General features: G+C 44.6%; 1 long non-coding RNA gene across 2 annotated transcripts; it reads left to right on the top strand.

Annotated features, from left to right (window-relative positions):
- LOC132592348 (uncharacterized) lies at window positions 1-24,872 on the top strand. Of its 2 annotated transcripts, none has more exons than XR_009557819.1 (3): window positions 1-224; window positions 23,215-23,469; window positions 23,566-24,872. It is a non-coding gene; the product is annotated as an uncharacterized LOC132592348 (long non-coding RNA). The 2 variants fall into 2 exon arrangements; XR_009557818.1 differs by having other exon boundaries at window positions 1-228.
- The last annotated feature ends 289 nt before the right edge of the window (window positions 24,873-25,161 follow it).

Here is a 25,161-nt window from a genome sequence, read left to right as displayed (position 1 = left end):
CCCGCCTTTGAGAGATTGGTTGGTCTGTGTCACAGGGAATGGGTAATGCCCTCTTCTCCATCCTGAATATTCTGAGGTTTAAAAGGAGTCAGGATAGTTCCCCATCTCTCTTTTGGCTTCCTGGTTTCTGTGTCAACCTTATTGGGGTGGTGCTTCTTCGGAGCCCAGGGAACATGTGCCTGTTGCCATTTCAAAATGGCATGAAACAAAGACTCTCAGAACGTGTATGTAAGTTTTGCCCTCTGTTTGATATTCCCATATCTAGGCTAGGAAGGCATCACATAAGCATTTTTGTATTTAGTCAGCATAGAAGCATAGAATGGTAGAGTTGGATATATTTAAGTTACTTTATCTGCTTCTTTTCCATAGTAAGCTTCCTTTCTTTTTAATAAGAGTTTGGTCTAAGAAAGGGTTCTGTTTTCAGCTGTGTTTTATGAAAAAGTCTACCTGGATTGTTAGGCTATGTACTTTCATGGAGAGGGTTTCATGCCCAGATTAGCAAAGTGAGCTTGGCTTGGGCATACAAGTGGCTCCCAGGTCTTAAAGCAGGTCTTCCCCCGGAGCTTATGTTTACTTTCAAGTCAGCATGAACTATGTTGTTGGTGGCAGTAACGAAATATCTGCCCATGTTGCTAAATACCCATGTTGCTAAATGACACTGAAGTATGGCATGGACGCAGTGTTTGCCTCCTTCACAAATTCTAGCACATAGGTTAACTGCAGTTACAAAAGGGTAGAAAACCTTGACAAGCTCTACATTATGGAGTAGGAAGGGGTAACTATACACTTGGCATAGTATGTTCCTGGTGACAGCCAACCACCCCACTATAATCTCTTATATAGTTTGGCCCACAGTGGAAAAAAGCCCATTAAGACCATGCCATTGAAGTTTCCAGCGTGGAGCAGGGGGCTAAATGCTAGCAACTGTATTAGCAACTTAAAGTTTCACTGCAAACAGCCCTAGGTGTTCTGTATAAAAGCCTTAAATGTAAATAAAAGAGAAAGATGAGGTAATCCTGGCCTTTTAATTTCTTCGGCCAAGTAGAGTTGGCAAAAAGGGACATAAGTAACGGAGAAACGACTGTGCGGGAAACTGACGTGTTTTCTGTCACCCATCTCTTTCTAGTATTGGTACCATCATGATACAAAGTACTTCAAGTCTTGTTTTGGGAGGCTGGAATAAGCCTATGCATTTCAGTGGCATTTGGGGTGACTGGACGGGATTCTCTTTTCTGCTGGGAAACGTGTGAAAGAGAAAAAATGGCAAAGTGAATCAACTCGTCAGGCAGAAACATACATTGGGGAGAGGGAGAGAGATGGCAAATTTAAGATGAGAAAAGAACTTTGAGAAAATGAGGCTGCAAATGGGGAGGGGGAGAGCAAAGATGGATAATGGCTCTAGTGTATCTTGCCCAGCTGGAATGGTCTGAAGGGCTATCTGTCTTGCCTTTTTATTGTTTACTGCAGTGGAAAATCAGGGTTAATAGTACAAACAGGAATAGTACAAAGAGGAACAGCACGTTCCATGAGGAAATCTAGAGATGGTTATCCAAACCTGACAACTGCCTAAGAGGCATCGCAGGGGAGGCAGCCCTCAGCGCTGCTGCCGTGGGCAGTTCAGGTAGACACACACAATTGCCTCTTGCAGAATGGATGGCAGAGGAGAGAGATGCCCAGTGGGAAGCAAAGTGTGGGGTGGTCTGTTTGGCTGGGGAGCCCTGAACTACAACTTGGGGCTATTTTGTGGTGACCTCGTGGAGTCTTTTTGAGCTTTTCTGTTCCTACCTCATACTCTTTTCCATTCTAAACTGTGAGCTCCCTGTGGGCACAACAAATGTGTTACTATGTGTTTGCATAGCTTCTCATATTATGGTGACCTAATCTCCACTGGGGCGTCTAGGCATGACTATAATAATATAGGATAATAAAGGAAGAATGCCACAATAGAAAAAGGAAAGGAAGGCAGGGTAAAACAAGTGGTGAGGTTGGGCCGGGGGGCTGCAGAAATGTAAGTGAGAAAGATTTCATGGGAATATTTGACTTTGAATGTATGCAAACCAAATGCAGACTCTCAAGGATACAAGCCTTTTAGGAATAGTGCTTGTGCATATGACAAAGAGGTTTGCAGCTTGTAAAATTCTACTTTTCTCTCCAACTGTTAAATCTGTCAAGTTTCACACGTGCAAAATTTGAAAACAGTTGTACTGTACAGGTTTGTCATGAGTCCCTTTCAGTCCCAGCCGCCGCCGCTGCCACCTGCACCTTTCTTGTCCAATGTGAAGAAGTACTGCCTCCCCCTTTCCTTTCCCAAACCTTCACATTTTCAGTGGCTGACCTGCCAACACACTGAGCCAAGGAATTTGGTTGATGATGGACCAGTTCTGTCTAAGTGGTTTGCATCTCTGTTGTTGTACGGTGCCATACTTATTGCTTCCTCCCACCCATTGCTGTCCATCAGCCAAAATGTTACATTCTACTATGATCTTCGGCCATATCCTCACTTCCAGTAATTGCTGCCTTGGCATGACCTAAGAAAATAGAATTGTGAGGTCAGTCGAGCTTCACAGTTCAGGAACAGTATGACCCAGAAACCTTTGCTAGAAGACAAGAGCACAACGATAATGGTCATTGTGTTCTACCACTAGCTGAATCCTACCACCTTGGCTTCATCTCAAAATAACAATGTGGTGCACATCATCCAGTGGCAGTTGTGAAGTCACTGCACATCTGTCCCATGGAAAAAAATCAGCATGGAAATATGAGAGGCGGTGTGGTGTAGTGGTTAAGAGCAGTAGATGGACTCGTAATCTGGTGAACCGGGTTCGCTCCTCTGCTCATCCACATGCAGATGCTGGGTGACCTTGGGCTAGTCACACTTCTTTGAAGTCTCTCAGCCCCACCCACCTCACAGAGTGTTTGTTGTGGGAGGAAGGGAAAGGAGAATGTTAGCCGCTTTGAGACTCCTTAGGGTAGTGATAAAGGAGGATATCAAATCCAAACTCCTCCTCCTCTTCTTTTTCTATGTTAAAGGGCTAGAAGTGGGACCAGAGAAATTGCTATTGTGACAGCAGCTCCTGTACAGTATGCGGAATGTTTTCAAGGCCACACTGTGACTTACAGTGAAATATCTTCTGATTAGTTCTTAGAGCATCAGGTGACAGGAGAGAGAGAGAGAGAGAGAGATGAGTGGTTGAGGAAGAGGTGGCAGCTAGTTGCATGCCCCTAAATTTCATAGAATTAGACATAGAGCCTAATTCTAGTGACTTTGGGTCTCAGCTGCAAAGTCTCTTGTTCAAAACTGGCTCCTGTTGTGAACTTAAGGACAAAAGAAAAGCCCTACCAGATTAGGCCAAATGCCCATCTAGTCCAGCATCCTGTTCTTAGCAATGTCAATAAGACGCCTCTGGGAATCCCGCAAGAAGGATTTGAGTTCAATAGCATTCACCACTTCTTAGCAGGGGTACCATTCAAGAATGGCAAGTGACCCCTCATACCTGTCTTTCAAACCTCACAACTATTTCTCAAAAGTGTTACAAGGCATAAAAAGTAACTGCCACAAATATTGCTAAAACATGCTCCCTTTTTTTGCAGGTTACAGGGAAATTCCATACCTGTCTATAGAAGTATTACTGTGGATCTGCAGAGTGTTCCTACTATACTAATCCTCAATGTGAGGGTCACATAGCTTGCAGTCTCAAACTTCTTTAACCACCTGTGCATTTTCTGCTGTACCCTGTGGCTAACATGTTGCTTGCATTTAACCTCCCACCCCACCAATGGAATTTTTCCTCACACAGTGTCCCTCGTATGATTACATTAATGATATCTAGTCACCATTTGTGCCTTGCCTAGAGGAATAATACTCAGATCATCCTATCCCGTCTCCCCCCCTTCTTATCCTGCTATTCCTTGCCTGTAGGCACATCTGGTCTAGTGTTCATTGCTTGCTCCTGAGAAGGCCTGTTTGTGGCACATGATAATCTGGATGAGTAACGTTAAATTGTAAGAGAAGAGAAAGTGTGGCGTGGGCATGCCTGGGCAGGGCAGAGTTGTTTTTATTTCATGTAACAAAATGTATATACCGCCTGATTGTAAGGAAACCTCTGAGTAATTTTACAAGCTGATTGTGGACATCTCTGTCTGGCCTCATAATACTCCAAGAACGTTGTTTAACCTCTTGGCCTCCCAATTTTGCTGGCAAATCAGAAAGCTTGTGCATTCCTTACGTTAGAGCCAGAATGTGTGTGTTTATATGTGTGTGGTGGGGAAGGGGGAGGGTGTATAGTTAGTGGCTGTTGGGAGAGCCACACATATGGAACAAGTTATTTATTATTTGTTAAGGTTCTATTTGTGCTTGCATACAGCATATTAGTTACATTTTGGGCTCTTCTACAATTTATTGCATAAATGTAGTTGAGTAAGACAAGGTTTCCTAAAGGCAATGCCATTTCTCCAACACACTTGTGCAACAGACCTCCTGGAGTCTTTGACAACTTTTCTCCTTTTAACACACCGAATCTGCGCAAATACATAAGGGTGTGTGTTTTAGAAACTTCTTAGGGTAGGGTTTGATGAGCCCAGGATGCTGGTGCATTGTTCTGGCCCCCCCCCCATTTAGGAGATGCTTTGGTCAGAGGCTCATTGATTTGGGGCAGATTATGCACCTGGCTCCCTCTCTCCAGTGGCACTTTAATGTGTCTTGCTGGCTGGATTGCCATTTGAAGTGTGACCTGCATGTTGCACAGCAGGCAACCTTAAGTAAGGAAACATTGATAGCAAAGATGTCATCAGGAGGATGTGATTGACCGCAAATAAATGATGGAAGCTTTAAAGAGTGCTTAACTCTTCCCATGCCAGTCTTTTGTCTCTTGCAGTTTCCCTTCACCTCAGGTGCTCTTACACATTTAGATCTGTGTTTGTGAGGATAATCCAGCAAGCAGGGGAAGATGAATTAGAGCAGACCAGCAGGATTCAATACTGTGTACTTGGAGTCACAGTGAAGCATGGGGACTTTGATCTGCAATTCTTAGTCTTGTCACATGAAGCAGCAGGCTGCAGTCCCAAAGGTTCCCATTTCTGGACTTGGTGGAGTCTTTCTTGGCCCTGTCATTATACCAACTTTGGTAATCCAAAATCCCCAGTTACCCAAACTGCCCCTGTGCTGACTATACCTTCAACTGTTGTTGAATGAGCCTTCAATAATCTGATTTGTTGGTTATCTGAATATCTTTGGCATTACACCCCCCCCCACCCTTTTCTCTGCCCAGCACACAAATGAGGTTGCATTGTATCGTCCCTTCTAGCTAATTAGCTGTTGGTATTGGAATTAAACAGCTATCATTAACGAAAAACAGAGGCCACGCTATTTCCTGCATAAATTGATTTGGTATGGAGTTGAACAGCTGAGTGAGACACCAAAACAGGAAACATATTTTTTATGAATTGTTCTCTCTCTCTCTCTCTCTCTCTCTCTTGTTTTGCTTCTTGTCAAAGAAGAAAAAAGAAATTCCCCAGAAGAAAAGAATAAGGACAAAAGTATTTTCAAAGATTTTGGAGGACTCAAGTTGTTTTTGTTTACTGTGTGAGGTTCATCCCCCTCCCGGTTTCCCGTTCTCTGCCTTTGGGGCATGCATTCCAAACCAGGAGGGAGCCCGCAAAAGGAATGGTCTTTCTTGTATTGCTCCCTCCTTGTGACAGCAAAGAAGTGAGTAAGAATGGGAGCCAAAATGGGAGAGGGCAAAGGAGGAGACAGCATCAACCAAAGGGTACAGAGCCACTCATACTTTTGCAGAAAAATAGGGCAGAGGGTCAAAATGACCTGTACCTCACCCCCCCCCCCAAGCCAGATGGGCTAAGAAACTTCATGCTACCAGGAAACATTGGAAGCAGAGAGCGGTTCACAGGTGCAAATTCTCAGCTGGGTGAGGCTGGGGAGTGAGGCAGAAGAAGGGGAGTAAGTGATATAACTAGGATCTAAGAGAAGAAGGAATCAGCCTCTAAGGACATGCACTGTCAGAAGACATCCTCCAAGCTCAGTTCCTATCTCTGAAAGGGGCTTCTAATTAAGCTGTGAGAGTGATGCCCCCCCCCCAACTTAATGGATTGCAGGGCAGGAAGATTTAGCCATGCAGGGCATAAATCTTCGGTGACATGATATGTATCTTGCGAAGTAAAAGAGTATGGTAGACAGCCTACATGCAGTTCTCTAAATAAGCTCTTCTCCCCCTTTGATTCACGGCCCAGTTTATTTGCTACAGCCCAATCTTGGTTAGTGAATGAATAGAAAACAGTATGAAATTTCTGCAGACAGTTAGCATAGAAGGTTGAAACACTGTATTCTGCACACTGTCATTTCAGGGTTGCAGAAAAGAAGCAGTGCCGATGGATCTATTCTAATTCTCTCTCTGTGTATGTATGTGGAGTGGTGGGGCAGGTTCAGACAGATTGCCATATGGCCAGGAATTGCACACACCCACCCCACTCCGGGTACATGTATACTGGACTGAGCCTAGAAGACCCTAGAAGCAGTAAAATTCATGCAGTAAGGTTCAAAGACCTACTCAGGAGGAATTTACACACATATAAAAAGTGGTGTGAAAAATGTGTGTGTGTGTTTTCCCAAAATTTAGCCTGGGGTGGAGAGCGCCGTTGGGGAGGGAGGGAAACGAAGGCAGGAGCCGCCGCCGCCGCCGGGGCTGGAAGATGGCGGTTGGGATGGGGAGGCGGAGGTGGCAGCAGCAGCAGCAGGCGTGGGGCTGTGGGAAAAGGCAGTGGGGCTCATCGCGCAGGCAAGGCTGAGGGAAACGCCAATGCTGCATCCCCGGGAAGCTCCTCTCTCCGCCGCCGCTCGGTGCCGGTTCACCTCCGCGCTTCTCCACCCTCCATCGCGAAGTGGCAAGGCGATACTGGCTGGCAGGCTGCTGAGGGGGACGGGACACCCAGCACTGCTCCTCCTCCTTCACCGCCTTTCCCCTCAGGACCGCGGCGGAGCCTCAAGGCTTCTTCCGTGAACCTGGTGGTGGTGGAGCCATAGGGCTTAGTGGCTCATTGCACCCTGCAGGTGCGCTTGGGAGGCCGGCGCCCTGGCGTCACGCACCACTAGCCCCTATGGGGAGGACGGGGCTGTGTGTGTAGCAAACATTGGTACAGCCACACACACAAACCACTCCCTACCCTCCATGCAGGAAAGCAAGGTATATTATTACAGTTCCAGGATACATCCCATTTAGGTAAAAGCACAAAAGGACAAGGGCCAGTGAGGGTTGTGCCCTGGGAGAGTCTGGCCAGCACAGAGTTTTGAGGGCTAGATAGAGAAGTGGGTGGGAGGGGGGTTATATTTGCCTGCTGGGCCTGAGGTTCTTCACTCCTCCCATAGGGAAAAGCCACTTCAAGGGGAGCAAGTAGACACTGTGTACCCCAACGTATGTGTTCAGAAAATGGCTATAGAAAACACTATGGGTAGGGCAAGGATCCCAGACCCCTTGGCCCTGAATACTTCCCTAAGGCACCATCTGCACAATACATTTAAGGCAGGAGTGCCACACCACTTTGGATAGTATTGGCTTCTAGGAACAGTACTTTGTTAAGAGTGATTAAAGGTAAAGGGACCCCTCACCATTAGGTCCAGTTGTGACCGACTCTGGGGTTGTGGCACTCATCTCACGTTATTGAGCCGGCGTACAGCTTCCAGGTCATGTGGCCAGCATGACAAAGATGCTTCTGGCGAACCAGAGCAGCGCACGGAAACGCCGTTTACCTTCCCGCTATTTATCTACTTGCACTTTGACGTGCTTTCGAACTGCTAGGCTGGCAGGAGCTGGGACCGAGCAACGGGAGCTCACCCCGTTGTGGGGATTCGAACTGCCGACCTCCTGATCGGCAAGCTCTAGGCTCTGTGGTTTAACCCACAGTGCCACCCACATCCCTTGTGCCACCCACGTCCCTAAGAGTGATTACACAGCTACAATTCTCAGAGTGGCTCAACAGTCAATTTTTGTTTCCAGAGAATTCTGGAAATTGTAGCTCTCTGAGAGGAACAGGGGTCTCCTAGTGACCAACAGCACTCTTAGCAAAACTACAATTCACAGAATCCTTTGTTGGAAGCGATGACTGTTTAAAGTCGTATGACACCGCTTTAAAGTTATCGTGCAGATGGGGCCTAAATTATGAGCAGCTGTCCTTAACAGAAGCATCTGTTAGGGTTTTGTTAGTGCATTAGAATAATGTGTGATTCCACCCCACTCCCATTCATAAGATTGTTTTAATGGAGTTTCCTCTGCAGTGACATCCACACTGCTTACTCATTTAGATTTTAGAAAAATGGGCAAGACCTTGGGAAAGCTTTTTTAATGAGCAATTCATTGCCAGAGTAGAGTTCAGTTAAAAAAAGAAAGTTATTTAAGGACAACTGATTTTCATAGTGTAGATCTGATTGCTTCTATTATTCGCTGCTTTACATTTTTGTAAGAAATATAAAAATACAGAAACATATATAACAAAACAATTTTTTTTTAAAAAAAACCCACACCATAGTTAATTCAGGAAAGTGTGAATGATGGAAGTAAAAAACAAAAGTAGGAAAGGGTGGAAGTATATTGCAAATCTTCCACAATCCCCCCAAATAGGCATACAGGTACCCTATTTTGCTGTTATTCCAGTGAACACTGACAGTCGTCGTAAAGTAACCATCTGTTTTCTTCTGATGTGTCTCTGAGTTCCTTGACATTCAGAAAATTTATTTGAGATCAGGGCCATAGCTAGGGGGTGGTGAGGTGGGCCCCTGCCAGAGCGCAGGCAAGGGGGTAGGTGTGCAAAATCAACTAAAAATATGTCCATAAATATGTCTATAAATAAAAATATTGATTATTGACTCCTAAGAAAAGGTTTTAAAAAGAGGGTGAATTGAATGGGGGGGGGAGTTGGAGGAGAGGCAGAAAGAAGAGCTAACTTCTTTGTGGCTAAGGGGCGCAATCGGGACGGTTCTGCCAGGGGCGCAATATCATCTAGCTACAACTTTGTTTTTAAGTCCTTTTCAGGCTTTCTTCCATCACACAATTATAACTATATAATCATAATCATGTGGGGGGGGAGTGGGACTGTGCTCCCTGGCCCCACCCTCGGCATTGCATCCTTGCTTCCCCTCATTGTTCACATGTTCGGTGGGGGGACGGGGACGGACACATACATATTGGGTGTGTGATTAGGTTTCTAAATCACACAGGGAGTCTTTTGCATGTACACTGCGTGTGGCCTTGCTCTCTCCCTCATGCAGCTGCAATTGTGTGAGAGGAGAATGCACAAATAGGGCTTCAGTGGTCCAGGGAACTGGAAAGTAGGACATGATCTATGCACTATTGGAAGGAAGGAAGTGGGCAGGCCAGGGATATATCGAAGATGAGAGACTGTGGGCCAAAGAGTTATGAAACACAGTCTCTAGACCCTGACAGGAGAATCCTGCCTGTTTGATAGTTAGTTCAGCAATGCGACCTGGTTAACCTGAAGGCGGCAACAGTGCCAAATAGTTGTGTGTGCGTTTGAACTAGCCCATCAATTCTTTGGCTTCAGGATTCTAGTATTTTAATCATCTCTTTGACAGCTGCATAAGGGAAGGAGAGGATAGGGAAAGTATATATTATAGCCTATGAACAAATGTGCCAAAATGCAAGAGGGCGGCCTTGTCAGAGAATAATTTACAGCAGCTGACGTTTGAAATATATTGAAGCAGAAGTTAAAATTCAAGCTGGGAACTCAGCCCAGATTTGGTCATGAAGGGAATGCCTCAAAAAGTGTCCGGGAAATGAAGGGAGGCCCAGCAGAGTGAAATCAAAGTTAACAGGCCTTCTTCCCTATAGCCCAGAGCACTGACCAAAGTAGAAGTAAACAGCGCTGAGAAGATTAGAACAGCCAGGGAAATAAATGGGGCACAGCATTGGACAACAAGGCCTTAACAAGACCACTGGGCATCAACTGGCAAAGGCAAGGGTGGTATAATAGTGTTGGGAGTCTGGCTGTTGGAGTACTGTGAACGAGTCTGCCACTATAGTTTCTCCTGTAGTGTCACCTAATGAAAGTCAGGGATTTGGCAAAAGAAAGTTAATGTTTCTTTAATGGCTGTGGATGTTTCCTGAATGGGCAATCCACCTGCAGGGGGTCCAAGTCTGAGACTTGCACTTATGCAGATGTTTTTCAGTGGAGAGGGGGAGACATGAATGAGCTGAAACTGGAGTTGCAGCCATGGTACAAGTTGCTCTCTGGGGACCTGCTGCCTGCTGTAAGAAGTGCCTGTTTGTCTCCACTTATGTTCTGCCATATATTTGTAAATAAAACAGACATTACAAAGGCACCTTAAGTCCGCGCTCTTTTATCCCCCTCCCTCCAACATTCTGTAGCGTTGCTTCTGGAACTTCTCATTGCTTGAGAAGAAGGCAATGCTGGTGTTTGCAGTGGCATGTTTTGTGTCCTTGTAGAGAAACTGTGGGCTTATAAGTGAGCCATCCTAAGATGGAGCAAATGACAGCTCCATCTTAAAAGGCAGAAACTCACCCAAAGTCAGTAAAAAGCCTTCCTACCCGGGCCATGCATATTTCTAATTTTCTTAATTCTTCACTTTTTTGGCCCCTTGTTGGAGAGCAATTGTCCCCATATTGTATACTTGTGTCAGTCTTGTATATTTGCATATACCTTACTGATCCCCTGGGTATGCTGGGACCTCCCTTTTGTTGGTGGATGTCCCCATTTGACCAGAACGGGTCCATCTGAATATAGAATTAGAGGGAATGATTATTCATAGAAGGGAGTCCAGTCTTTTCCCACCATCAACCACCTCATTTTATGAGGAATGGTTGAGGGAGTTGGGCATGTGTGGCCTGGATAAGAGGAGACTGAAAGGAGATATGATAGCCATCTTCAAATATCTCAAGGGCTATCTCACAAAAGGTGGAGCAAACTTGTTTTCTCCTGCTCTGGAGGGTAGGACCTAAACCAGTGGCTTCATGTTACAAGAATGGAGATTCCAATTCAACATCAGTAAGAACTTTCTGATAGTAAGTGCTGTATGTCAGTGAAATGAACTCGTCGGACGGTGATGGACTCTCCTTCATTGGAAGTTTTAAAGCAGAGGTTGGATGGCCATCTGTTATGGTTGTTTTAGTTGTGATTCCTGCATTGCAAGGGGTTGGACTAGATGGCCCTTGGGTCCCTTCCAACTCTACAATTCTATGATCACTCAACAAACACTTTAAAGGGCAAAGACAGGATGATATATATGTGGCTAGTCACAACTGATGCAATATAGATGCATCAATGTGTTAGCTAACTAGAAGTTGTTATGAACTATTGGGGTAAATAAACCTTTATTTTGGGCAGCACATTCCACTGAAATTAATGGGATCCAGAGCTGCAACTAACTAAACTTAATTTGCGTGTTGCAAGTTGAATGGTGTTATATGGGGAAGGACTGTAGCTCAGTGGTAGAACAAATGCTTTGCATGCAGACATTTCCCAGGTTTAATATAGGACATCTCCAGGTAGGACCGGGAAACAGTTCTGCTAGTCTGTGTAGGCAATATTGAGCTAGATAGGCTAATGGAGTGTTTCCCAACCTTGGGTCTCCAGCTGTTTTTGGACTACAGTTCCTATCATCCCTGGCCACTGGTCCTGCTAGCTAGGGATGATGGGAGTTGTAGTCCAAAACAGCTGGAAAGCCAAGGTTGGGAAACACTAGGCTAATGGACTGACTCTGCATGAAGCAGCTGCCTAGGTTCCAATATATGAGACCGCCTTTATATATTGATGGGATGGATGAAATGCTGAATAAGCTCAAAAAACGGAAAAAGAACCCCTGTTAAAATCAAGCTCTTGTCTTGACTCTTCCTTCTTTCTACCCCAAAATATAGTACCATGAAAATAACACAGCAAGATTCATTTATGGGATGCAGAGGCAAGGTGGATAAATTTCACCTATGTTACGGTCTGGTTTAAGGGGGGGGGTCAAAGTCCCAGCTGAGGACGTTGGGACCTGGGGCAAGACAGCAGGGTGGGAGCAGGAACGGGAGTCCAGAAGCCAAGGGTCTGAGGGTCAGGAACCAGGAGTTAAGGGTCTGAGGACCAGGAAGCAAGGAGCCCAAGGCAGGAAGCGTGTTGCTGTGGCAAAGAGCCAAAGGGAAATGCTGGCCTTATATCCCTTCCCGGCTCTTGCCACCAGGTGCTGTGAGTTACCAATCAGCCTCACCTGTGCGGCCGCACCTTGCCTCTTCAGAACAAACTTAGGAAAGCCCCAGTCCTGCGAAGCCCTACTGGTCACAGGGCCTGGCTCCTGCACACCCTCCTGACAAACTAACACCCATTACCTGTGATTGACCCTGGCTCATTACAGTGGACAACACAGTCAACTCCCAGAGTTTCCAACTCCCTAGATCTTAGACAAACACTCCGCTTTGGTAAATCTTCATTACAATTATGGAAACAACCCACAACCCAGAAGCACTAATGAGCAGCTCTCACGCTGGAATTTGAGCAATGTATCTTTGTATGTCCTGACATTTGATATTGTAACCCTGAAATGTGAAGCAGTGTACGGGTAACCCCAGTGTGGGCCGAAGAGTGAGTCATTTCATGAGGGGAGACAACATTGTTTATAAATCATTGTTTCTTTGAAGTAGAAAAAATGAAGAAAGAATCCCCTAGACAGAAGTATGATTAACCATCTAATTGTTCTGCTGGTATGCTTGCTTTAGGGCTTTCCTTTGCTCCATGCACATAAAAGAATTTGTTTCTCAACTTGCCATCCTTGCACCCAGATGATAGTCATTAAGAAAGGGGCCAACTGAGCAGTTGTATATTTGTAATCCCAACACTCCCAGTCCTGTTTTCTTCATCTTATTCAGCTAAATCTAAGAGTGGAGCAATGAGCTCCAGGAGTTGCTCTGATTTATGTTCTTCAACTGTTCCACCTTACCAGCCCTGGCTGTGGATAAGGAAACACTATATGATTGGGAGGAAGATTCTGTGGAGCTAGTGGTTGAGTTGTTGTTATCTTGGATCATGGACAACAGGCACGCTGGCTTTCCCCCATGATGGAAGGGGCCAGCGTCGCATGCAGGGCTCACATCACGCACACATGCCGCAAGATGTGCTGATGTGTCAGGGGCACACTGTGCAGCTTGAGCATGTGACATGTGCATGTTGTGTGACATGTGCTAGTGATGTGAGGACGTCACATGGCATATGCATGTTGCTGCAGAATATTCAGTGGGCCCAACCCACTCCTTGAATTTTTTTGGGGGGGCCAAGGCCCCGTGTCCATCCCCCCAGTGCCCCTGATGGACAACATGATTTAGGGGGACGTAGTTGTGGTGACAGCGCGGGTGGCACTGTGGTCTAAACCACAGAGCTAGGGCTTGTCGATCAGGTCAGTGGTTCGAATCCCCGCGACTGGGTGAGCTCCCGTTGTTCAGTCCCAGCTCCTGCAGTTCGAAAGCACGTCAAAGTGCAAGTAGAGAAATAGGTATCGCTCTGGTGGGAAGGTAAACGGCATTTCCGTGTGCTGCTCTGGTTTGCCAGGAGTGGCTTAGACATGCTGGCCACATGACCTGGAAGCTTCTGCAGACAAACGCTGGCTCCCTCTGCCTATAGAGTGAGATGAGCGCACAACCCCAGAGTCATCCGTGACTGGACCTAACAGTCAGGGGTACCTTTACCTTTAGCTAGTTGTGGTGAATAATTCAGTGGTTTCATATCATCCTGTCTTTATCCCAGCCACAGTGGTTCTTACAGCATTCCATTGTAGGGTATGATACTCCCCCTCCCCTCCCTTCCCCACAGAATAGCTGAAAAAGTTGTGAGTTTCAGATGGAGTATTGTCATGACAGACTTCCTCAGGTATGAAGGAAGGCAATCCTGATCATGCAGGGAAAATAATGTGTGTGGATTGGCTACTGGCTTTAATAATGAATACTATGAAGGGGTTGGGTTTATGTTTCTGCTTTTTGTCTCATATGTTTATTTTCACTCACTTTTTAGCATCTATAAAGGAGACATAATACTGGCTAAAAACCTATAATTAAAACACAGTCTCCAATAGCATGTTGCTCTTTAAATAATGAGATTAAAATACCTTATAAGCTACACTAATTTCCTAGTATTTTGTGCTCAAAGGGTTGTTTCAACGACTACTTGAGCAGAATTTCTAAATAATGAACCACTATTACATGTTAATGGATGCATTCATTGGGCTTCTTATCAGAGTAATTTTTATATCATTTCATGTAATGTGATTAATTTAGTTTCCTGTTAAAAGCATATGGTGGCCATGGTTTATTGATTTATTGACTTAAGAGACAGGGCAGAATCTAGTTTTCGTCTAGCATTTACTAGATGTTTAGCTCAGAATCTAATTTTATGCCTTTGTTCCTTTTGTATAACAATGGATTCAAGCCAGAGTGACAGGCCTGAAACCGCTTTCAACATTCAGAAATCCTGGGTTCAGATCTGAAGTTTGCATATTATATGAGAAGCATTGAACTCTTAATTTGGCAAAGCGTTGTGTGCCAAGAAAGTAGACTAGAAGTTAAATCTATTAAGCAAAATACATCCATGATGCAAAGAAAGGAAAGCATTTGCACCAATCATTTTGCAGATCCTAGTTAGAATAGATTAAAAAAGGTAAAGGTAAAGGTACCCCTGAAATTAAGGTCCAGTTGCAGACTGGCCAAGGGAGCCGGCGTTTGTCCTCAGACAGCTTCCAGGTCATGTTGCCAGCATTTCTAAGCCACTTCTGGCAAACCAGAGCAGCACAAGGAAAAGCTGTTTATCTTCCCGCCAGAGCGGTACCTATTTATCTACTTGCACTTTGACGTGCTTTCAAACTGCTAGGTTGGCAGGAGCTGGGACTGAGCAACGGGAGCTCACCCCATCGCGGGGATTCGAACTGCCGACCTTCTGATTGGCAAGCCCTAGACTCAGTGGTTTAGACCACAGTGCCACCCGCTGTGAAATGGTTAAAAACTGTCAATTTCCTTTGGGCAAGCCTCTGTTCTGCTACCCCCAGATCACTTTGATTTCCAGCTTCCCATGGTATAGACCCTTATAATTTGCTCAAGACTGAATTAAACATAAAAACCTGCTTAAACAAAGTCCGCCCCAGTTTATGTTGCATGTTAGAGCCAAATAATATCCATAAAAGTATATCCTGTTATCAAGGTGATATTTTGCATTACAGACTTATCTTTCGGACTGAGCTAGGAGTCAGCCTTAACCTGCAACAAGCTGTTTGGGTTATGAGCTCCTCCAGAGGTATGCTGCAACCAACTGTTTTCACTCTCACTGTATTTACAATACACGTAAAAGTGTGTGACATGGGGTAGGGAAACTGCAAAAAATATATATAGTATTTTTCAATACTATCCCGAAAGGGAAGAGAAAATGATGAGCAATTTTAACTTAGCTCTAGCCCATTGTTTCGGAATATGCACACATATTCATATTACAGTCCCTCAGAACTGAAGAGCAGGGCATTATATAATTAAAACACAAATTTAAAAATACATATTGACTAAAGAGCATAGTGCAGCTGCAACAGTTTTTCTTTCCTACTGTCCTTTGACTACCCTTTACTATTTTTGGCATTTGTGGGGACATTTAGGACATAGTGAATGCGATAAGCCTGTGGAGTTCATGGAGTGAAGCCATGGCTGGCCAGAGATGGGATCCATGTGTGCCCGACATCACCAATGTGGTGACAAGGGAGTGACTCCAACACCACCACACATGTTTTGCTTAAAGATCAAAAAAAGACAGTGTGTACACTGAAGAAAATGACCAGAATCTCAAGAGTCCAAAAAAGCTTGAAGTAAAAGGAGAAACTATGGGCTAGGTAAAATCCAGCAAGACCAACAGATAGTTCTGGAAATCATTTTATGAAGGCATCCTGAATTACTGATTACATAACATTAATTCTGCAGGGGAGCAAATAACGCAAGTTTTTCTTTTTTATTATTCCAATAAGGAAAATAATCTGCATTGCCTTCTTTCCTCAGTTCAGTTTAGTAGTAAGCAAACCCTTCTCAGCTTAACTAGGAATGGGCTCAGCAATTGCAACCTTTCTTTAGGAGCATTTTTTTGGGGGGGGCAGGGGGAATTGTCTGTTCCCCCAAACTTCTCCCCTAACTTGTAATGATGGTACATGCATGTTCATGGTACCCTGTGTGCAGGGAAATAGAGCTCCCAGCAGCATCAACCATGGTCATTTGGAAATTCACCCCTGATTTCCAAAGTGAAGATACAAGGGATAAAACAACCACATAAAACATTTGCCTGAAACTATAGAACAGAGAAAAGGGACACGGGTGGTGCTGCCACTGTGGGTTAAACCACAGAACTTAGGGCTTGCCGATCAGAAGGTCGGCGGTTCAAATCCTGAAACGGGGTGAGCTCCCATTGCTCGGTCCCTTCTCCTGCCAACCTAGCAGTTCGAAAGCATGTCAAAGTGCAAGTAGATAAATAGGTACCGCTACAGCAGGAAGGTAAACGTCATTTCCGTGTGCTACTCTAGTTTGCCAGAAGCTGCTTAGTCATGCTGGCCACATGACCTGGAAGCTACGCCGGCTCCCTCGGCCAATAACGCGAGATAAGCGCCGCAACCCCAGAGTTGGTCACGACTGGACCTAATGGTCAGGGGTCCCTTTACCTTTTTATAGAACAGAGAATTGGTCCAAATAGAGAAGATTCTCTCTCTCTCTCTCTCTCTCTCTCTCTCTCTCTCTCTCTCTCTCTCACACACACACACACACACACAGCCATTGAGGCATATTTCCAATTTTCACATGGGGAAGCATAAAGGCTAGAAGACCCACCCCCATGAAATGCTAAAAGGTACATTGGAGCCTATTTGTGCCACATGTAAATGTTGTTAATGCACAACAGATGCAGTCCTTCAATTAAGACTGCATTAGATTTTAATATATCATTAGCGGGTAGTGTTGCCCATTATTTTTACTATTCTATTTTCACCACTGTGGGAGCAACACTGGGATATTTTGCCTCCGTCACCAAAGTGACAAGGGCTGTCTTTGACATGTGATAGACTAGACAGAGCATGGAACAGAGACTGAATGCAGACTGTAGCCAATGTAGAATTTATACATCCATTATAGACCAACTTAAGCCTCGCACATGAAAATCCCTTTCATGTAGGAAGCAAGGATCACAGTATCTTGGACTGTCAATTGATTTATAGGTACAGGGGCAAAGGTGTATAAGCTGAGCAACATTTCATTCCCTTTCACAAATGCTTGCCCGTTTCCCTCAAATGGCTAAATTTATTCTGAGGTCACAGTTATGGCTCGGCTCATCTGCAATAGCAATGACAACAGACCTATACAATGCGTTCCAAATGAAATGTTAAGCCAGCCACACTGAAGCACTAACATCCTTCAGAATGGAATTTTGATCTCCTCAGATCTCCTCCAGACCCCAGTGAAGCAAATGTGATCCATGTTATTGATTTCTGTGGGTTGTGGAGCAGACCCAGAAAGTTACAGAGAGTTCAGAATGAAGCAAGACAAGCCCGCGCCAGTTCCTACTGTAACTGAATTATGCATTTCAAATGATATGAATGAAACCTCATTTTGGCTAATTTGTTTCACAAACATCTGCTTGCATTTACACATTTTTATGACATGATATCAGGCCGATTATGCGTCTGCTGTATCTCTCCAGCATATGGTACGTGCTACAACAAATCGATCACAGTTATGTGATCAGAGTGTGCGGTAAACATCTTCACAGCACATATAATACTAGCATGGCTTTCCAGAACTCACTTTGCAGTTTAATCTCTAAAATATTCTTGGAAGGATTAACCAGTGGTTTTCTGAAATGCTTGTCACTTAAAGATCTTTGCCCTGTTGTTACAACCAAAAAAAGTTGGCCTCCCCTGAAAAATAGAAACACACCTTTCTCACAATCTTGCAGAAAAGGTCTGAGGCTTAGTCACAGCACGCATAGCAGCACTGTCATTTTTGTAAATAAATAGTTGTAGAAATCTTAGAGGGTGCGGGGCCTCTTTCTTTTCCTTGTCTGAGGCACTGGATTTCTTCTGTTTGACACTATACAGCAGTATTATCTGAGAAGTTTTAATTTGAGCAGAAAGACAAGACGCCATGTTCTTAGAAAGAATCTAGAAACAGTAACCGTTTATTCAGATGTTGCTTTGTTATTGGGCACATGGTGGCTGCCTGGTAATTAAAATAAATCTGCACAGCGTTTGTCCTGAATTCCTGCCTAACTCCCTTCAATCATACCTTGTTTTGTGTGATCCAACATTGCAGTCATTCTAAGTCAGATCTCAATAGGACAATGGAGATGGTGCTATCTTATAAATATAGCAGCGCCACCATGCGTATTGATCCCTATCTAACATGGCACTGCTCAGTTAGACACAGGTGCCACCATTAGAGATGTGGAAGTAGCATTGCCACCTTATCTGTCCCAGTCCAATCTAGTGTCTTCTCTTCTCTTATGGAGAGGCACAGAGAAAAGGTAGAGTCCAAGCTGGATTTCCATGCCAACCAAGGATGAGTAAAGGGTTAGGGAATCCAAAACTTGCAAAGTTTGATGCATATGTAATCCGGGAAAAAATTAAATCTGCTCCAAATGAACATAACTTGCCTTGGCTTATGCTGATCTGAGCTTCTCAGAGAAAGGTATAAAAAAAGGGTTTTTTGTGTTTAATGGGAGGTTAATCTCTTCATCTCCCCAATTATTTTCAGAAACAAAATGGGATAAGAGTAATAATTTCTGGGTGTAAGATTTCAGAATTCTAAAGCTGATGGCATCACATAGTGCAGGCACGTCCAACAGGTAGATCGTGATCTACTGGTAGATCACTGGACATCTGTGGTAGATCACTGGTAGATCACTGGCTCCCCCCAAAGAAGCTCAACAACTTTGGTTCCCCTAAAGAAAAGCTCAACACTTTTGCCCTGCACCCTCTAAAATGTGGCATTCCTCCTCCCTAAAAAGCTCAACAACTTTGACCTGAACCCAAAAAACAGGGCTTTCCTTCCGAAAAAAAGCTCAACAACCTTGACCTGAACCCCAAAAAGGGGGGGTAGATCACTGCCAGTTTTTAACTCTGTGAGTAGATCGCAGTCTCTTGGGAGTTGGCCACCCCTTACATAGTGGAACTACAGCAAATCCGATTTATTCATGAAAGACCCTCAAATGGGGTGTGTGTGTTCTACACTATGTAGTTCCACATGCACTGGGGGCAATGAGCAGTAGCACTTCTGCAGTGTCTTGGGTACATCTCTCCTATTGGTTGTGTCTCTCATGCTGAAGTGTCTCAGGTTCCTCTCCTGAATGCCCCGTGGTACAAAAAAGAAAGAAAGAAAAAGGTAAAGAATTATAGCAACAGGTTTAATGTAAACCACTGGCTGGATTCTTCCTTGCTTAAGGAAATAGACACTGTAGAGGAGGAACTGGGAAGACATATTGTCTTTAAAAAAAAGGCACTATGTCTCCCCTTTTGATTAGATTATAACAACAAAATGTCTGAGTCGATACAAAGTGATCACCTGCAGGCAAACCAAAACCATGCATTTTTCAGCTAAAGAGCTGGTGACTGTGGGGAGAAGAGGACCCATTTATTTTCATTCTTTTGGCTAACCCAAGTTTCTTCTATTTCTCATTAAGCTTTTAAAAATAGAGCTAGCTTTCCTGAGGGAGAAACTGTGCCTTTTCTCATCGCCGTTAGCTTTCTTTAAATAGCTACGTGCTGTTGGACAAGTGATGGGTAGCATTTTTGCTGTTGGTGGTAGATGGAAAGAGATCAAATATTAAATCCTGCCCAGGGAGTATTGGAGGCTGAAGTACTTATGTGCTTGAGATAAAAGGTAAAGGACCCCTGGGACGGTTAAGTCCAAAGAAAGGCGACTATGGGGTTGCGGTGCTCATCTCACTTTCAGGCCAAGGGAGCCGGTGTTTGTCCACAGACAGCTTTCTGGGTCATGTGGCCAGCATGACTAAACTGCTTCTGGCGCAATGGAACACTGTGCCAGAAACCAGAGTGCACAGAAACACTGTTTACCTTCCTGCCACAGCAGTACCTATTTATCTACTTGCACTGGCATGCTTTTGAACTGCTAGGTTGGCTGGACCTGGGACAGAGCAATGAGAGCTCACTCCATTGCAGGGATTTGAACTGCTGACCTTCCGATTGGCAAACCCAAGAGGCTAGTGGTTTAGACCACAGCACCACCCGTGTCCCCTGTATGTGCTTAGGGCTTGATCCTTAGCTGATTGCAAGAGATGGAAGACTTCCTCTTACCTTCAGTGAATTTGGACCAAGCTGTGGGTAGTGAACACAATCTAAGAATGAAGGTCTGGTGCCAGACTTCAGGTAGCTCTCAGCAGGGTTCCTAAACACACAGTTTCAGTGCACATATTCCATTCCCAAAACATCTGTGGCATATTTTCTTCTCCCATCTGTCTGCCCGCCACTAGAATAGCTATGTGCTGTGCAGGGCCCTGGAGGAGAGGGCAAGGGGTGGCAGCAAAGCTGGTGTGGGTCGAAGGGTGGGTGCTTCTGTTGCCCAACCCAGCTGACTGCTGGCATCAGATCTGTATTAATGTAATGGGCAGCAAAGACAGGGAAATAGGCAGTAGGTGGAGAGATGTCTAGAGGTATTAATCAGTGCTCTCTCCTCCAAAAAGAGAATATAGACATATGAGGGCAGTTGAACATGCATTTTTTTCATTCCTGAAACTGGATGCAACCAGCCCAAGATAAGAGAGCAAGATATGCTATTCCCGTCCATTTAAATTGGCCCTGCCATGGAAGAAAAGCCTTAATTTACAGCCTTAGCTTAAGAGATCAAAGCTGCAGATCTTTCATCTTCTCCTGCCCTTGGAATCACTTGTAGCAGATTCATGAGTGAAGCAGGTCCACCTTTATTTATGTGCAAAGCCCAGTGGCCAGTTGGCTTCTAGGCAGAAAAGTGTGCATGCAATATATCCCAAATTCAGAATTTCCCCTCTGCTACAATGTCTTTGAAAGTCAAGCTCATGATATGTTGGTCAGACGAGTTCAAAGGTCAAGGCTACCTAAGCCCAAAGAGAGGCCTTGGAGGCCCAGTTCACAGTGGTCATATCGAAATGAGATTAAAGTCTCAGTCTTTTGAAAATTCCATACTGATGGTATGCATTAAAAAACAAAACAAAACTGTGAGGCCAGGATAATGTGTGGGAAAGTCCTGAGTATGGATCAGGACTGTGGTATTCTACAACAAGAAATAATAAGTATATTGGCAGGACAAGTGCAAGAGATCAACTTTTCAGATATAAAGTATGGCAACATTTTGCAGCAGAGGGCAACCCTTTAAAACATGGGGCAACCAGAAACACTATTTTAATGTACAGGGTAAAGGTAAAGGTAAAGGGACCCCTGACCATTAGGTGCAGTCGTGACCGACTCTGGGGTTGCGACGCTCATCTCGCTTTATTGGCCGAGGAAGGTGGTGTACAGCTTCCAGGTCATGTGGCCAGCATGACTAAGCCGCTTGTGGCGAACCAGAGCAGCGCACGGAAACACCATTTACCTCCCCGCCGGAGCGGTACCTATTTATCTACTTGCACTTTGACGTGCTTTCAAACTGCTAGGTTGGCAGGAGCTGGGACTGAGCAATGGGAGCTCACCCCGTCGCGGGGATTTGAACCGCTGACCTTCTGATCGGCAAGCCCTAGGCTCTGAGGTTTAACCCACAGCGCCATCCGCGTCCCTAATGTACAGGGTACTAACATAGTAATCAAGGGGATTATGAAGGACAAATAAAACTGCCTTCTATGGAGTTGGACCTTTGTTCCATGTAGCCTACTGCTGTTTAGTAAGGCCACAGGCTTTCCCAAATCTTTTAAACTAAAGATGCCCTGATTGATTATAGGCCATTCATTCTACCTGCAGTGCTGGTGCACTGCCACAGAGCTATGAACCTCTTTCTGTTTGACTTCTTGCTATGTCTAACACAGTGTTTCCCAACCAGTGTGCCTCCAGATGTTTTGGGACTACAACTCCCATCATCCCTAGCTAGCAACACCAGTGGTCAGGAATGATGGGAGTTGTAGTCCCAAAACATCTGAAGGCACACTGGTTGGGAAACACTGGTCTAACACTGGAAAAAGATACTAGGAATGCATATACTCTAATTACCCTCTGGGCATCATTAGCATATTGATGACACCCAACACCGTATCCTCTGATGACTTTAACCAGTGGCTTCACGCAAATGTTGAACAACATGGGGGGGGGCAGACTGGATCACCAAGGGACCCCCAAACTCGATAGCATGGGGCTGAATGCCACCTCCTGGAATGAGTCCTCAGGGTAAAAATGGAGCTGCCAAAAACAGTACAGTGGTACCTCGACTTACGAATGACTCGACTTAAGAATGTTTCGAGTTACAAACAGAGTTCCGTCCGCCATTTTGGATGCGGTTTAGATAGGATTTTTTTCAACTTATGAATTTTTAGATAGGATTTTTTCGAGTTACGAATTGTTTTACTTCCCCCCCCATTGGCTTCGACTTACGTATTTTTCGATTTACGAAGGTCCGTTTGGAACGGATTAAATTTGTAAGTCGAGGTGCCACTGTACTTGCAATCTCCAACCCACAGAGTTTAAAGTTGGGAGACAAGTTACCATCACCAATGGTATCAAATACTGCCAAGAGATCTAACAGAACCAACAGGGTTGTATTCTTCCTGTCTCTCCCACTGCAGGTAATTCATTAGGGCAACCAATGACATTCCAGAATCCAGGTTCAAATCTGGGCCAGAATCCAGCTTGAAGTCAATCCAGTCAGTTTCATCTACTAGCTCTTTGAGTTGACCAGTAACCACTTGCTCCCAACAAGTTGCCAAAAAAAGGGACACCTGTCACTTGGCATCAGTAGTTATAATCCTCTGGGTTCAATGAGGATTTCTTCAGGAGTGGGCTGCACGATGCTTGGTGAGGGGCATCATGGGAGCAATATAAAGCAACCACCGCTTTTTACTTACCATATGTGAAGCTTAAGACAATCCTTGTAAAGGGTGGGAAGGAGGGCTGAGGTACCTAATGAATTAAAGGTGTATATTGCTTGATATAATCCCATCACCTTTTTTGGGTGAAGTTTGCATACTTTTTTTTTATTAAAAAAGTATTTTGTCTTTTTTTTCTAGTGAGGATGGATAATCCAAAAACATGGCAGCTCTCCCTCCTCCTGTTCCCATTGCTATGATGACTCAGACTACATTACTGAGATCATGGTCACCATGACCTGGTAGTGTTCTGATGAGCAAGACCCATCTTGGAAGGTGAGCAGAGTTCCAATAAGCTAGAGGCCCCATCTCTCCCATCTGCACTGTTGGGAACTGAGGAGGAGTTAAGATTTCTCCAAGAGCCATTTAAAACTTACTGGGCCAGCAGGGCCAATGGTAAATATTTAGTTTGTAACCACAAATAAAGCCTATAAAATATACCACCATAACAGAATATTTGTTGATTTTAGGTCACTGCATTGTGTTTTTCAGGTCAATGATCCAATCTATCACTGTCTTCTACATTTCATATACCAACAATGCAGTCCTACATATGTCTACTCTGAAATAAGTTCCATTGAGTAACCAAGCACAGGATTCCAGATGGAGAATCCCTATGAGAAAAAGGAAATGCTATCATCCTTGTTCCACTTATGATAATGGGACAGGGTTTCAATAGAACCCATTTTGAATTAATCAAGAGCTCTTTTTGAAAATGTAACCCTGCCAGATAATACCAAGTCATATAATTTGCTGATGAAGTGTTGAATGCGTTGCAGTTAAGTATTACATACAGATTCACAAAAATACCTGCAGTGAAGTTGGGGAAATTAATACAGACACCCCAAGTTTAACCACTCACTCTCATTTAACCATGTTCAAATATATAAAAGGATGTCATATGGAGGAGGGAGAAAGGTTGTTTTCTGCTGCTCCAGAGAAGCGGACACGGGGCAATAGATTCAAACTACAAGAAAGAAGATTCCACCTAAACACGAGGAAGAACTTTCTGACAGTAAGAGCTGTTTGGCAGTGGAATTTGCTGCCAAGGAGTGTGGTGGAGTCTCCTCCTTTGGAGGTCTTTAAGCGGAGGCTTGACGGCCATATGTCAGGAATGCTTTGATGGTGTTTCCTGCTTGGCAGGGGGTTGGACTGGATGGCCCTTGTGGTCTTCCAACTATGATTCTCTCATAAGAACGTAAGAGCAGCCTGCTGGATCAGGCCAATGGCGCATCTAGCCCATCATGCTGTTATTATAGGGGCCAACCAGAAGTGTGTGGAAAATCGGCAAGTAGGGCCTGAGCACAAGAGCACTCCCCCCTTCTATGGTTTCCAGCAACTGGTATTCAGAAACATTCTGCCTCTGACCATGGAGGCAGAGAATAGCCATTGTGCCTCCTGTGGGAGAGTGTTCCATAGCTTTACTATGCATAGTGTGAAGTACTTCCTTTTATCTCTCCTGAATCTTCCAACATTCAACTTCAGTAGGTGCCTGTGAGTTCTAGTGTTATGCGAGGGGAAGAAAAACTTTTCTCAATCTACTTTCCCAAACTCCTGCATAGTTTTATAAACTTCTACCATGTCCCCTCTTACTCGCCTGAACAGCAGAGTGAGCAGGCACGCAGGTCACCTAGTCACAGTTTTCTCCAGTATGGTGAAATATATTGCATTTCTATTTCATTTATAGTAATTACTTGTAAATTTGCATCTACTACATATAATTTATCATATGTAAATGCTGTGCAAACTTGTGCCTTCTTTTTGATGAGGAATTTCTTCATTTGGGGCAATGCCTAAGTGGTCACCCTAATTGGTGACTCTCCTGCCTGGCTAATTTGGGAACATCATCTGTGACGGGCCTCTTGATTGGTAGGTGGGCTACTTGGGCTACCTTGGAAGGGTCTGTCAGTGTTGTTGGGCTGACACTTGTTTCAGTAGCTGTCATTGTGCTGCTGGTAAGATCACAACTATGCTAACCCTGAGGTGGCAGTAGCAGGCGTGACCATCCTTTCAGTCTGCATGAGCAGGGACAACACCTATTCCCAGCTGTGCCTCCTGCAGATGCTGTAGGTAAGCATCCTGTTAAAA

Source organism: Zootoca vivipara, chromosome 1 (assembly GCF_963506605.1).
Source record: "Zootoca vivipara chromosome 1, rZooViv1.1, whole genome shotgun sequence".
NCBI lineage: Eukaryota > Metazoa > Chordata > Lepidosauria > Squamata > Lacertidae > Zootoca > Zootoca vivipara.
Note: the sequence above shows the minus strand (reverse complement) of the source record. Positions and strands in the feature narration are given on the sequence as shown.